This window comes from Macaca fascicularis, chromosome 3, assembly GCF_037993035.2.
Source record: "Macaca fascicularis isolate 582-1 chromosome 3, T2T-MFA8v1.1".
Taxonomy (NCBI): Eukaryota; Metazoa; Chordata; class Mammalia; order Primates; family Cercopithecidae; genus Macaca; species Macaca fascicularis.
Genome location: NC_088377.1, coordinates 180,991,953 through 181,005,786, shown reverse-complemented (window position 1 = coordinate 181,005,786; position 13,834 = coordinate 180,991,953). Strand labels below are relative to the sequence as shown.

Below are 13,834 nucleotides of genomic sequence, written 5' to 3'. Positions count from 1 at the left end.
CTGAGATGGGGCTAATGGATCACTTGGAGGCTACTGTGGGATTTTAGGTCTACCATGGCCTCCAAAATAATAATACCACTTTTTCCTTGCACCTACGAGAACTTGCATGAGTACAAAAAAATCACATCTATTCGAGACCAGCCTGGCCAACATGGTGAAACCCCATCTCTACTAAAAATACCAAAATTAGCCAGGCGTGGTGGCGGACTCCTGTAATCCTAGCTACTCAGGAGGCTGAGGCAGGAGAATGACTTGAATCTGGGAGGCGGAGGTTGCAATGAGCCGAGATCACGCCACTGAACTCCAGCCTAGGCGATAAGAGTGAGACTCTGTCTCAAAAAAAAAAAAAAAAAAAAAAAAAAAAAAAAAAAAAAAAAATTCAGTCCAGAAGCTTGCAGGCAAGAGATATTAAGAAATGCAGTTTCCATAATTCTAGTCCTTGTAATACGGAGAGTAGCATATAAAAATTTGGGAATGAAACCTGATTGCCAAAAATATGCTGTGAACCTCAGGGAAGCACACTCCTGACAGCCTCTTGTCATCAAAGGAGAGCTCAGTATATGAGAAATGCTTGACTCTTTTGTAAAAGAAAACTAGGTGATTAATTTTGAATTTGACACCCAGCTGATTTTTGTATTTTTTGGTAGAGACAAGGTTTCACCATGTTGGCCAGGCTGAGCTCAAACTCCTAACCTCAAGTGATCTGCCCACCTTGGCCTCCTAAAGTGCTGGGATTACAGGTATGAACCACTGCACCCGGCCAACAATTCTTGTATATGAGATTTTCATGGCTTCTTTCCATTACATGGTAGTTTCTGTTATTTGAAGGTCTTGCTTTTAATCAAGTGAACCCACTGATGACATCCTGCGGCATGGAAACTGCAGTACATGATAATACTCAGAATATTATGAAGCTCATAACAGGCAAGTTGGACCTGCTGGATGCAAGGAGAGAGTGAGCGATTCCTTCTCATCACTGCCACTTGTCAGCTTCCTGGGTGACTTCTTTCTGTCCTGTGTGAAACGGGGGGTGGTTTACACAGCCCTTCCAGGAAATAGCAGAACAATCTTCCTCTTTGGTTGTTTAAAAAATCCAGCCGAGCACGGTGGCTCACGCCTGTAATCCCAGCACTTTGGGAGGCCAAGGTGGGCAGATCGTGAGGTCAGGAGATCGAGATCGAGACCATCCTGGCCAACATGGTGAAACCCCGTCTATACTAAAAATACAAAAATTTGCTGGGTGTGGTGGGACGCCACAGCACTCCAGCCTGGCGACAGAGTGAGACTCCGTCTCAAAAAAAAGCAAAAGTCCAGATGGTATAACATGAAAACTCCAAAGTTCCAATGAAACATCTTCCCATTGCTGGCTTAGATTGCCCTGGCCTGGAAGTGGGCCAAGAGGGCCAGGGGACATGGCCCACCTGTTTCCCTGACCTGTCCTTCTACACTCCCATGCAGCCTTTTGCTGAAGGAGCTAAGGTATGAACAAAAAATAACTTTGCTTTCTCAGGAGTGCCCCTACAAATCAGTTGTAATGATATGTTCTTTCCTAGGCCTGGATGACATTTATAGTTTTTCCAGCCTCTTTTGGGTAACAAACAGGTTAAAGAGTTTCTTGTTTTGTTTTGTTTTTGTTTTATTAAAAAATAGTCTTGGCTGGGCGCGGTGGCTCATGCCTGTAATCCCAGCACTTTGGGAAGCTGAGGTGGGTGGATCACCTGAGGTCAGGAGTTCAAGACCAGCCTGGCTAACATGATGAAACCCCATCTCTACTAAAAATACACAAATTAGCCAGGCGTAGTGGCATGTGTCTACAGTCCCAGCTACTCCAGAGGCTGAGGCAGGAGTATCACTTGAACCTGGGAGGGAGAGGTTGCAGTGAGCCGAGATTACGCCACTGCACTCCAGCCTGGGTGACACAAGATTCTGTCTCAAAAACAAAAAAAAAAGAAAAAAAGAAAAAAAGAAAAGTCTCCTTTTCTAGGTATTAGTCAGTCTTATCCAGTGTCATCTCAAAACTTCAAATGTCATTGACTTGAAAGCCTCTCTCCTTCTCCAGCCTGGAGTGTGTGGGGTCACGGTGAGTGTCATTCCTCTTTCTCATACTGCCTCCTCCGGCCTCGCTGGCTGCTGTCCCTGGCCTGCTGCTGTCCTGGGGAAGCAGGGGAAGGAAGGTCAGGTTTCACTCCATGAGTTGAGTCGGGGAGTGACAGATTCCAAATGGTGCTTCTTTTCTCCTAGGTGTCTTCTCATGGGTTCTGCAGAGTCTCCACCCCCAGGCCACCTGCTGTCCCCCGGAGGCTACACCTTCTCCAGCTGGACACTAGGATACCTGCCCAGCCCCTTAGGCTCCAGAAGTCCTCCCCTCCACTGAGGTTACCCCATCCCTCCGGTGTTCCCTTTGCCTGGAACAAGGCCGCCTCCCTTTCTAGAAAACCACGGCAGGCCTGCAGGAACTCTGAGAGTGCGAACCACGCCAAAGGCGGCCATCTCCAGGGGCTAGCCACCGACAGGGAGTCAAATCCCAGTCCGCGTGTCCCTCAAACTCCAGAAGACATGTCACACTTTCCAAAAGGTCCTCTTGAAGTGCTCCATTATTTAGCATGAGCTGAAGATGAGGCACCCACCCCCTCCTGCCTAGGGAGAAGGGCCATGTCCAGCACGCAGACAACTGCTCCAAAGCAATCCTCTCACATTCCGCCAAGGCCGGGATGTGGATGCCAAGCTAATCCTTCCCAATGTGGAGCTAATGGTTTTACAATCTCAGCATGAGCTGCGAAGGTGATCCAGCTCCTCCTGCCTTTAGAATGTGGAAGTACTTGGCACCTACTGTTTTGTTCTCAGCCTTTGGGGTCTCTGGTGAAACTGACACAGAAAGAGTCCCATTTTAGTAAAAGAAATTGTCATTATAAAAAGTAACCCCTTCCTCACACCAGGATACCTGATGTGCCGCAGGTGCCTCATGACAGCCTGACTTACGAAGCGGGCTGTGTGAAGGCATAGCTAATACAGAATTATTACATATTTATATATTACATCCTTACGTTAATATGACTTTTTATATAAAATATATAGAGGATGTTTTTCTTTTCTTTTTCTTTTTTTTTTTTTGAGATGGAGTCTCACCCTGTCGCCCAAGCTGGAGTGCAGTGGCATGATCTTGGCTCACTGCAACCTCCGCCTCCCGGCTTCAAGTGATCCTCCTGCCTCAGCCTCCTGAGTAGTTCAGATTACAGGTGCCCACTAACACACCTGGCTAATTTTTGTATTTTTAGTAGAGATGGGGTTTCACCATGTTGGCCAGGCTGGTCTCTAACATCTGACCTCAAGTGATCCGCCCACTTCGGCCTCCCTAGGTGTTGGGATTATAGGCATGAGCCACTGTGACTAAAATCCCAGCACTTTGCCAGAATTTTTGTTTTTGACATTATGGAAAATTAGACGTGCAGATAAATCTCTGTCAATATAGGCTACCTTAAAGTGTTGGGTGAAATTTTGTTTTGTTTTTAAGACAGAGTCTCTGTCGCCCAGGCTGGAGTGCAGTATTGTCATCTCGCCTCACTGCAACCTCTGCCTCCCAGTTCAAACGATTCTCCTGCCTCAGCCTCCTGAGTAGCTGGGATTACAGGCACTCACCACCACGCCCGGCTAATGTTTGTATTTTTAGTAGAGACGGGGTTTCACCATGTTGGCTAGGTTGGTCTCAAACTCCTGACCTCAGGTGATCTGCCCGCCTCAGCCTCCCAAACTGCTGGGATTATAGGCATGAGCCATCACGCCTGGTCAGAATTTTTGTTTTTGAAATTATGGATAATTAGATGTGCAGAGAAATCTCTGTCAATAGAGACTACTTTGAGTGTTGGGTGAAATTTTAATAAATACATAAAAAAATACTTTAAAGCATGACTGAGCTAACAGGGAAGTAAAGAAGACCAGAATAACTGGAGGTCAGAGAAGGAGGGCCTGGAAGGAGAAAGGAACAGCGGTGTTTGCCTTGAGGGCCTATGGTAATCCCTGGTGGCCTAGAGGCTGGAATTTCTTATCATTTTTTATTTTTTAGAGATGGAGTGTCTGCTGTGTTGCCCAGGCTGGACTTGAACTCCTGGGCTCAAGCAATCCTCTTGCCTCAGCCTCCAAGGTAGCTGGGACTACAGGTGGGCATCTGCGCAACTGGCTTTAGAATCTGGATTTTTAATTTGCCTCAGGCAACCAAAAGGAAAGAAGGCCCCAGACAGGCATGGTGGGACAGCAGATCAAGGCTCATGCCTGCAATCCCAGCTCATGTCTGTAATCCCAGCACTTCGGGAAGCCAAGGATGGCAGATTGCTGGAGGTCAGGAGTTCGAGATCAGCCTGGCCAACATGGCGAAACCCCATCTCTACTAAAAATACAAAAATTAGCCAGGCATGGTGGTGCCCACCTGTCATCCCAGCTACTCGGGAGACTGAGGCAGGAGAATTGCTTGAGCCCGGGAGGCAAGAGGTTTCAGTGAGCTGAGATTGCACCTCTGAACTCCAGCCTGGGCAACAGAGCAACATTCCATCTCAAAAAAAAAAAAAAAAAGATTCTTGCACTCTTGCCTAATGCTGGGGCCTCAAAGACAGGAAATTGCTGAGAATGAAAAAAGCATCCCTGACCTTGCTGAGAAGAAGCTTTTCTGCCTTGACTGCAGTGTTGGGTGGGTGGCAGGGTGGAAAACCCCCCACAGGAGTCCTTAACCACCAGCCAGAGAACCGCCCACAGGAGTCTTTAACCACCAGCTCTTACCACTTGCATGAGTTTGTGGCTGAAATCCATCCTAACTTCGCAGCCCAGAGATCCTAAGCTGAAAATTAATTTGAAAGGGTCAGTCTTGGGTCAGTAATGTCCCTAGGAACCTGGAAGAAGCAAAGCAAGTCCTCTCTAAAGGAGAGGACTCTAAAGCAAGTCCTTTCTAAAGAAGAAATCCTTCTTCTTTAAATCCAGGCCTCAAATTTTTAAAAAATTAGTTGGGTGTGGTGGCACGCACCTGCAGGCCCAACTATTTGGGAGGCTGAGGTGGGAGGATCACTTGAGCCAAGGTGGTCAGGGCTGCAGTAAGAAATGATCATGTCACTGCATTCTGGCCTGGGCATACAGTGAAACACTGTCTTAAAAACACAAACAAACAAAATATCCAGGCCTCAAGGAATGTCCATAAAGTTCTGAAGTGCAGGGATATATCATACAAAAATCACTAAACACACAGAGAAATAAGCCACCATGAGCAAGTTGGTAGAAAACAGTAAACTGCACAATCAGACCCACAGTCTAAGTTCAGGTCTGACTCAGGTGCCTGGAAGTTTGCTCTAGGAAAGGCTGCTGGTGCTCCCAGCCCACTTGCTAAAGCACAGGCTGGGGGCTGGACCTTGCCCATGCCCCTGACTGTATGTCACCAGCTAAGGAAGCTGATAAGCTCAGGGAAAAACAAGCTCGGAGGTTAAAATCACCAGATATTTTAAGAGTACAATCACATCAAAGGAGACAAACTGTCCTACACAAATCAGGACTCTAAAATAAGCACAACAAAGATCCTCAGAGAGATAAGAGGATGGTAACGAGGAACAAGCAGTGTCACAGAATCCAGTGGAAACACTGATATGAAGTTGGTAACAAACTCAGTAGCGTGGATAAAAAAAATAATAGTTGGGCTGCATGCGGTGGCTCATGCCTGTAATCCCAGCACTTTGGGAGGCCAAGGTGGGTGGCTCACCCGAGGTCAGGAGTTTGAGACTAGCCTGGCCAACATGGTGAGACCCCATCTCTACTAAAAATGCAAAAATTAGCTGGGTATGGTGGCGGGCACTTGTGATCCTGGCTACTTGGGAGGCTGAGGCAGGAGAATCACTTGAATGCAGGAGGTGGAGGTTGCAGTGAGCCAAGATTGTGCCACTGCGCTCCAGCCTGGACAACAGAGCGAGACTGTGTCTCAAAAAAAAAAAAAAAAAAAAAACAAGAATAGCTGAAAAATGAATAATAAATCAGCTGAAGAAATTTTTCTAGAAGGTACCGAAAAGTAATAAGGAGATGGAAAATACCAAAGAACGTTTAAGAGAGATGGAAAATATTAGTGTCAATATCTGCCTAATACAAGTTCCAGAAAAAGAAAAAATGGATGTAAGAAAGAGAATGTATTAAAAAATTTTAAGTGTGTGTATTTCATGCTGGGAGTCAAAAAAAAAAAAAAAAAAAAAGAAGAAAAAAAAGCTTAAGTGTGAAGTTTTAAAGATTAATTTTGAGACCAGACTGGGCAATGTAGTGAGACCCTGTCTCTAAAAAAAATTAAAAATTAGCTGGGTGTGGTGGTGTGCACCATATAGTTCCAACTACTTGGGAGGCTGAGGTGGGAGGATCAGTTGAGCCTGGGAGGTGGAGGTTGCAGTGAGCCGTGCACTCCAGCTTGGATGGCAGAACAAGACCCTATCTCAAATAATAATAATAAAGATTAATGATAAAAAGATCGCAATGCAAAGGTCTTGTAGAACATCAAACAGAATAGAGAAGGAAAAATCTAAACTTTGCCATACTGTAATGAAATTTAGGAACACTGGCCTGTAGTCCTAGCTACTCGGGAGGTTGAGGTGGGAGAATTGCTTGAACCCAGGAGGCAGAGGTTGCAGTGAGCCAAGACCACACCATTGCACTCCAGCCTGGGTGACAGAGTAAGACTCCATCTCAAAAAAAAAAAAGAAATTTAGGAACATCGAAGACCAAAAAAAAAAAAAAAAAAAGAAAACAAAATTCTAAAAGCTTACAGAAAGAAGGAATATAGTTCACAAAAGAATAAAAATTGGATTGGCATTAGTCTTCCTAACAGAAAAATTAGAGACAAAAAAGCAATGAAACTATATATATATACACACACATTTTTTTAATTTATATTTTTATATATATATAATTTTATTTTTTTGAGACAGAGTTTCACTCTTGCCATTCAGGCTGGAGTGCAGTGGCGCGATCTCTGCTCATTGCAGCCTTTGCTTCCTGGGTTCAAGTGATTCTCTAGACTCCGCCTCCCAGCAACTGGGATTACAGGCCCCTGCCACCATGCCCAGCTAAGTTTTGTATTTGTAGTAGAGATGGGTTTTCACCATGTTGGCCAGGCTGATCTGCTTGCCTCGGTCTCCCAAAGTGCTGGGATTATAGGCATGAGCCACCGTATATGGCCATAAAATTATATTTCTAAGTGATGAAGGAAAAGAACCTAGAAAATTACATCCCATTAAACTATTATTTAAATGTGAAGAAGCAAAGATGATACTTTCAGACATACAAGGTTTTAACAAGTTTAAAACCAGCACAGAAGCCTCTCTGAAAACTCTCCTGGAATAAGTACTTTTATACTTCATATAAGTATATTATACTTCATATACTAAGAACTTACTAAGCACATGAAAAGATGTTCAACACCATTAGTCATTATGAACATTCAAATCAAAAGAATAACAAGATACCACTTATACCCACTGGGAGATGACAGCCATAATTTAAAAAATGAAAAATGACAAATGCTGATGAGAATGTAGAGGAACTGGAACTCTTTTTTTTTTTTTTAGATTAAGTCTGGCTCTTGTCCCCCAGGCTAGAGTGCAATGGCGCGATAGCTCACTGCAACCTCTGCTTCCCAGGTTCTACCAATTCTCCTGCCTCAGCCTCCCCAGTAGCTGGGATTACAGGCACCTGCCACCACGCCTGGCTAATTTTTGTGTTTTTAGTAGAGATGGGGTTTCACCATGTTGGCCAAGCTGGTCTCGAACTCCTGACCTCAGGTGATCTGCCTGCCTCTGCCCCACAAAGTGCTGGGATTACAGGTGTGAGCCACCATGGCTGGCCTGAGCCACTGTGCCCGGCCAGAACTGGAACTCTTATACATTGCTGGTGGGAATGTAAAATGGTTTGGTTACTGTGGAAAAGAGCTTGATAATTCCTCAAATGAAACATAGTTACCATGAAACCCAGCAATTCCACTCCCAGGTCTATACCTAAGAGGACTGAAAACATATATCCACATAAAAACTTGTGCACAAGTGTTAATAGGAGCATTATTCATAATAGCTAAAAAGTGGAAACAGTCCAAGTGTCTGTCAACTGATGAATGGGTAAACTGTGACATATTCATACAACGAGATACTATTTGGGGTCTAGATATCTGGATATTAAATTTAATACCAGACAGGGAAAAAGTCACAAAGAAAAATGAGGGACATCATATTGGTAAAAGAACATTGTATCAGTGCTCGCTTCAGCAGCACATATACTAAAACTGGAATGATACAAAGATTAGCACCGCCCCTGCACAAAGATGATACACAAATTCGTGAAGCGTTCCATATTTTTAAAAAGATACTATATCAAAAAGATACAACCATAATGAACATATATGCATCCAAAAACATTCATGGTTCTTTGAAAAGTTATTGAGAAGGAAGAATGGCAAGACTGATTAAGAGTAAGATGATGCATCTAAACAAAGCACAGCATGAAAACAGAAACAAACACACAGGAGATTACAAACAATTAAAAACTGGCCGGGCATGGTGGCTCACGTCTGTAATCCCAGCACTTTGGGAGATCAAGATGGGCAGATCCCTTGAAGTCAGGAGTTTGAGACCATCTTGGCCAACATGGTGAAACCCTGTCTCTACTAAAAATACAAAAATTAGCTGGGTGCGATGGCACATGCCTATAATTCCAGCTACTTGGAAGGCTGAGGCAGGACACTAGCTTGAACCCGGGAGACAGAGGTTGCAGTGAGTTGAGATCATACCGTAGCACTCCAGCCCCGGTGACAGAGACTATGTCTAAATAAATAAATAAATAATTCCACAAATACACTTTTTATTTTATTTTATTTTATTTATTTTTTTGAGACAGAGTCTCTCTCTGTTGTCCAGGCTGGAGTGCAGTGGCGTGATCTTGGCTCACTTCAACCTCTGCCTCCTGGGTTCAAGTGATTCTCCTGCCTCAGACTCCCCAGTAACTGGGACTACAGGTGCCCACCACCACGCCCAGCCAATTTTTGTATTTTTAGTAGAGACAGGCTTTCACCATATTGGCCAGGCTAGTCTCGAACTCCTGACCTTGTGATCCACCCGCCTTAGCCTCCCAAAGTGCTGGGATTACAGGCATGAGCCACTGCATCCAGCCACAAATACGCTTCTAAAATAATTTCTGGGCCAGGTGCGGTGACTCACGCCTGTAATCCCAGAACTTTGGGAGGCTGAGGCAGGCGGATCACCTGAGGTCAGGAGTTCAAGGCCAGCCTGACCAACATGGTGAAACCCCATCTCTACTAAAAATACAAAATTAGCTGGGCGTGGTGGCACACGCCTGTAATCCCAGCTACTTGGGAGGCTGAGGCAGGAGAATCGCTTGAACCCGGGAGGTGGAGGTTGCAATGAGCTGAGATCGCGCCACTGCACTCCAGCCTGGGCAACAAGAGCATAACTCTCTGTCTCAAAAGAAAAAAAAATTCTGTCAGTGTTGATCATATATAGGTATTATGGGAAAAGCACTTGATCTACTTCAACTCATGCATATAATCAACCTTCCCAGAAAATTAGGAATAGAACTTTAAGTTCATAAAAACTATATACCAAAAATCTAGAATAACACCATACTTAATGGAGAAGACTTAGATCAATAAGGAACAAGATTTTAATGTTCCCATTAAAATAAGGAACACAGATGCCACTTTCCCCATTACTGTTTAGCATAGTATTAAAGGATCAGTCTAATGCTCTAAGACAAGATGTAAAATGTGAAATTGAAAGAGATAAAACCATCGTTATTTGTACATTATATGATCACTTCCATTGAAAAGCTAATAAAATAATCAGATGAGTTATTAGAATAACAGTTTAGCAAAATTGCTGGACATAAAATCAACTTTAAAGGATCAACAGCATTCCTTAGTACTGACAACAAATCAGAAAACAAAGAATAAGATACAATTCACGGAAGCAACAGCTATAAAATACCTAGAAATTAATGTATAAACAAGACCTTCATAGAGAAGTTTTAAAAGCTTTATTGGAAGACACACAAAACAATCTGTAACTTAAAGATTCTATTATTCTCCTTAAACCACTCTACAGGCCTCAAAGAAGGTGAATTCAATGCAAATTCAATCCTAATCAATATTTCAACTGGATTTTAAATGGAAGTGGACAGTTTATTCTAAAATTTATATGGAAGAATAAAAATCCATAATTAGCTGGGCCAACATAGAATAACAAAGATGGGACTCTCTTTACTAGATATTAAGGCATATTGTTAAAGTCTACGGTAATAGAAAACAGTAAGATACTGGTGTGGAAATAAAAAAAGCAATGGAACAGAACAAAGCTCAAAAATAGATCTTTCCATATATGACAACTGGGTATATGATAAAAATGGTACCACAAATTAATGGGAGAAGTATTGATCTGTTAGGTGGCATTGGGAAAACTGCTTCACTAAACATAGAATAATAAAGTTGGATCCCTACATTACACAATATACAAAGGTAGATGCCAGATGGATTGTAAATGAAAATGTGAAGGCAAAACTATAATGCTCATAGGAGAAAATTCTGGAGGCTATCTTTATGGTATAGGACTAGGGAAATATTTCATAAGTAAACTGTCCCAAACACAAACATAAGACAAAAAGTAGATTAATCAAAAAGTAAGGATTTCTGTTCAATAAAGTATGTCACAGACAAAGTTAAAAGACAGGTAACAGACAAAAGTAACTGACACATCTAAAACTGGTAAGAGATTAATATCCACAACAAGACACCAAAATGCAATTGCACAATGAGCAAAGATCAGCACCCAACTGACAGAAGGGAAGACTAACTATCACCTTGTTTTTGGTAATAAGGAATTGAACATAACCTAGTTATCCACTGTGAGGGGAACAGGTGTGTATAACGTGGTGCGTGCACACTAGGGAATCTGTGCAGCAGTAAGAAGCAACACCCCGAATGGACGCACAGCAACATGGATGCATCTAAGTAGAAAACAGGAAACATGGCTATCACAGTACCATTGGTATGACTTAGAATTGTATACATAAACACAATACTACTTACTTTGAAGAATGCCTGCAAAACAAGGGGCGCATATCAAAAAAGTAAGGGTGGAGACTATGGGACAGAGCAGAGTGGGGACTAAGGAAGAGGAGAAACTTAATGGATAATGAAGTGAGGGAATGAGTTCTAGAGCTGACTGATGATGACAATGTGCTATGAATCAAGGCATATGATTGACGCATTACTTTGCATTTGAGTACAAAGTAGAAATTATCCACAGCACATACTCACATATAGTTTGAAACTACAGCACGCATTTGATTACAGAAAGAGAGACTGAGGCTATCATGGACTCCCTGCGGAGCCAGGTCCTCGGAATGGCAGAGCAGACAGAGCTGGATCTTGGTGACATGGAGTCACTCCATGATGCTTCAACTAAACCATGTATCTGTAAGACTACTCAGATGAACCAGAAGATTCCCTTGACTTTTTCAGCCAGGAGTTTCTGATACCTGTGATGAAACAATTTTAACTGCTATCTATCTATGCCTGTACTTTAAGCAATAAATATACCAGATTTTTAAACAACACTATAACTTCACTTCTATACTTTTGGGAAATTAGGGGACCAAGAGGAAGCATACATTTAAGAAGTAAAAAGACAAGAGACAGAATAATAGTAGCCACCATTTATAAGCTCTTATTATGTGCTAGGCACTGCGCTAGGTGCTTTCCATACCTTGTCTCTAATCCGAACAACACACCCGTCTGGGGTCCCATCCCTGTGCAGATGAGGAAATGGGCTTGAAAGGGAAAGCATCTTGTCTAGAGTGACACAGCTTCACAATGGGGTCCTGTGAACCCGTCTGCCTGCCGTCAACCTGTTCTTCACACCACGCCACCCACTAGAAAAGATGATGGGGAAATGAAGGAGGGACAAACACAGAGACACAAAAGAGGCAAATATACAGAAGGAGAAAAACCAAACTATGCCTAGGCACGTATGGAGGACCGATGTTTTCTGAAGTAAGGACACTCATGACATGTCAGAGTATGCCTGCCTGAGAAGAGATTGTCATTGTCCTTTGAAAAGTGTATGATCTCACGATTAACCCAACCCTTACTAAATTCAAAGGCATCTCTTCTGCCTGTTTCCAATTATCAAAAATCTTAAACAAAAGACTGATTTTCTCAAGTATTTCTCAAAGCTTTGTATGTATAGGAAGCAGTGGTAGAGATTTCAGACAGACTCAAATCTAGTTAGATCATTTATTGTCCATGGCAAAGCAAACTTTTGACTGTCCATTTGCATTATATACAGATGGCAAATATATAAAGGATATTGTGGTTTACCTCTGATAGTAACCTAATCACCCATCAATAAGTGGTATCACAACTATAGAATACTATGAAGCTGTTCAAAGAACCAGACAGACCTCTATGTACTGTGAAATAACCTCCAAGATTAACTTAAAAATGCTAGATACAGTGTATATGTATGCTAAGTTTATGTATTTATTTACTTTTGAGACGGAATCTCACTTTGTGGCCCAGGCTGGAGTGCAGTAGCACGATCTTGGCTCACCGCAACCTCCGCCTCCCAAGCACAAGCGATTCTCCTGCCTCAGCCTCCTGAGTGTCTGGGATTGCAGACATGCGTCACCATGCCCGGCTGATTTTTTTGTATTTTTGGTAGAGATGGGGTTTCACCATGTTGGCCAGGTTAGTTTCAAACTCCTGACCTCAAGTGATCTGCCTCCCTTGGCCTCCCAAAATGCTGGGATTAAAGGCGTAACCACTGTGCCCAGCTATGTATGCTAAGTTTATATTACAAACTCAGATACGTATCATTGCTTTTAACTGGAGAAATTGATAGGTGGTTGCTCTGGGGAAGGAAGATGGGACCGTGGGTAGGAAGATTTGCTTTGCACGCATTATATCCCCATGTAGTTTGTACTTTTTTTCCCTACCAAATATAAACTTTTTTTTTAGACACACGGTCTTGCTCTGTTGCCCAGGATAGATCACTGCAACCTTAACCTCCTGGGCTCGAGTGATCCTCTCACCTCAGTCTCCCAAAGCAAAACACATCTTTATTTTCTTTTTTTTTTTTTTTTTTGAGACGGAGTCTCGCTCTGTCGCCCAGGCTGGAGTGCAGTGGCGCGATCTCGGCTCACTGCAAGCTCTGCTTCCTGGGTTCAAGCGATTCTCTTGCCTCAGCCTCCTGAGTAGCTGGGACTACAGGTGCCTACCACCACGCCCAGCTAATTTTTGTATTTTTAGTAGAGATGGGGTTTCACCATGTTGGCCAGGCTGGTCTCGATCTCCTGACCTCAAGTGATCCGCTCGCCTCTGCCTCCCAAAGTGCTGGGATTACAGGCGTGAGCCACTGCACCCGGCCAACACATCTTTATTTTCAATCGAGCCGTTTATTGTATTTTCCCTCCAAGCCAAATCCAGTGTTAGGATCTACTAAGGTCTGAGTGGAAGAAATATATTCCTTCCTTTCCCCTTCTTCCAGTGATGAGACAGGGAGAGGACCCTTCCCATTTCTTTTTTTTTTTTTTTTTTTTTTTTTTTTTGAGACGGAGTCTCGCTCTGTCGCCCAGGCTGGAGTGCAGTGGCCAGATCTCAGCTCACTGCAAGCTCCGCCTCCCGGGTTCCCGCCATTCTCCTGCCTCAGCCTCCCGAGTAGCTGGGACCACAGGCGCCGCCACCTCGCCCGGCTAATTTTTTGTGTTTTTAGTAGAGACGGGGTTTCGCCGTGTTAGCCAGGATGGTCTCGATCTCCTGACCTTG

At 43.4% G+C, this 13,834-nt stretch overlaps 1 protein-coding gene and 1 non-coding gene across 2 annotated transcripts in view; one reads left to right on the top strand and one right to left on the bottom strand.

Annotated features, from left to right (window-relative positions):
- Positions 1 to 13,834, bottom strand: part of UBN2 (ubinuclein 2) — a 98,897-nt gene that overhangs the window by 5,008 nt on the left and 80,055 nt on the right. The gene's annotated exons all lie outside the window — the stretch shown is intronic.
- Positions 8,252 to 8,355, top strand: LOC123572562 (U6 spliceosomal RNA). The gene has a single exon (XR_006697134.1). It is a non-coding gene; the product is annotated as a U6 spliceosomal RNA (small nuclear RNA).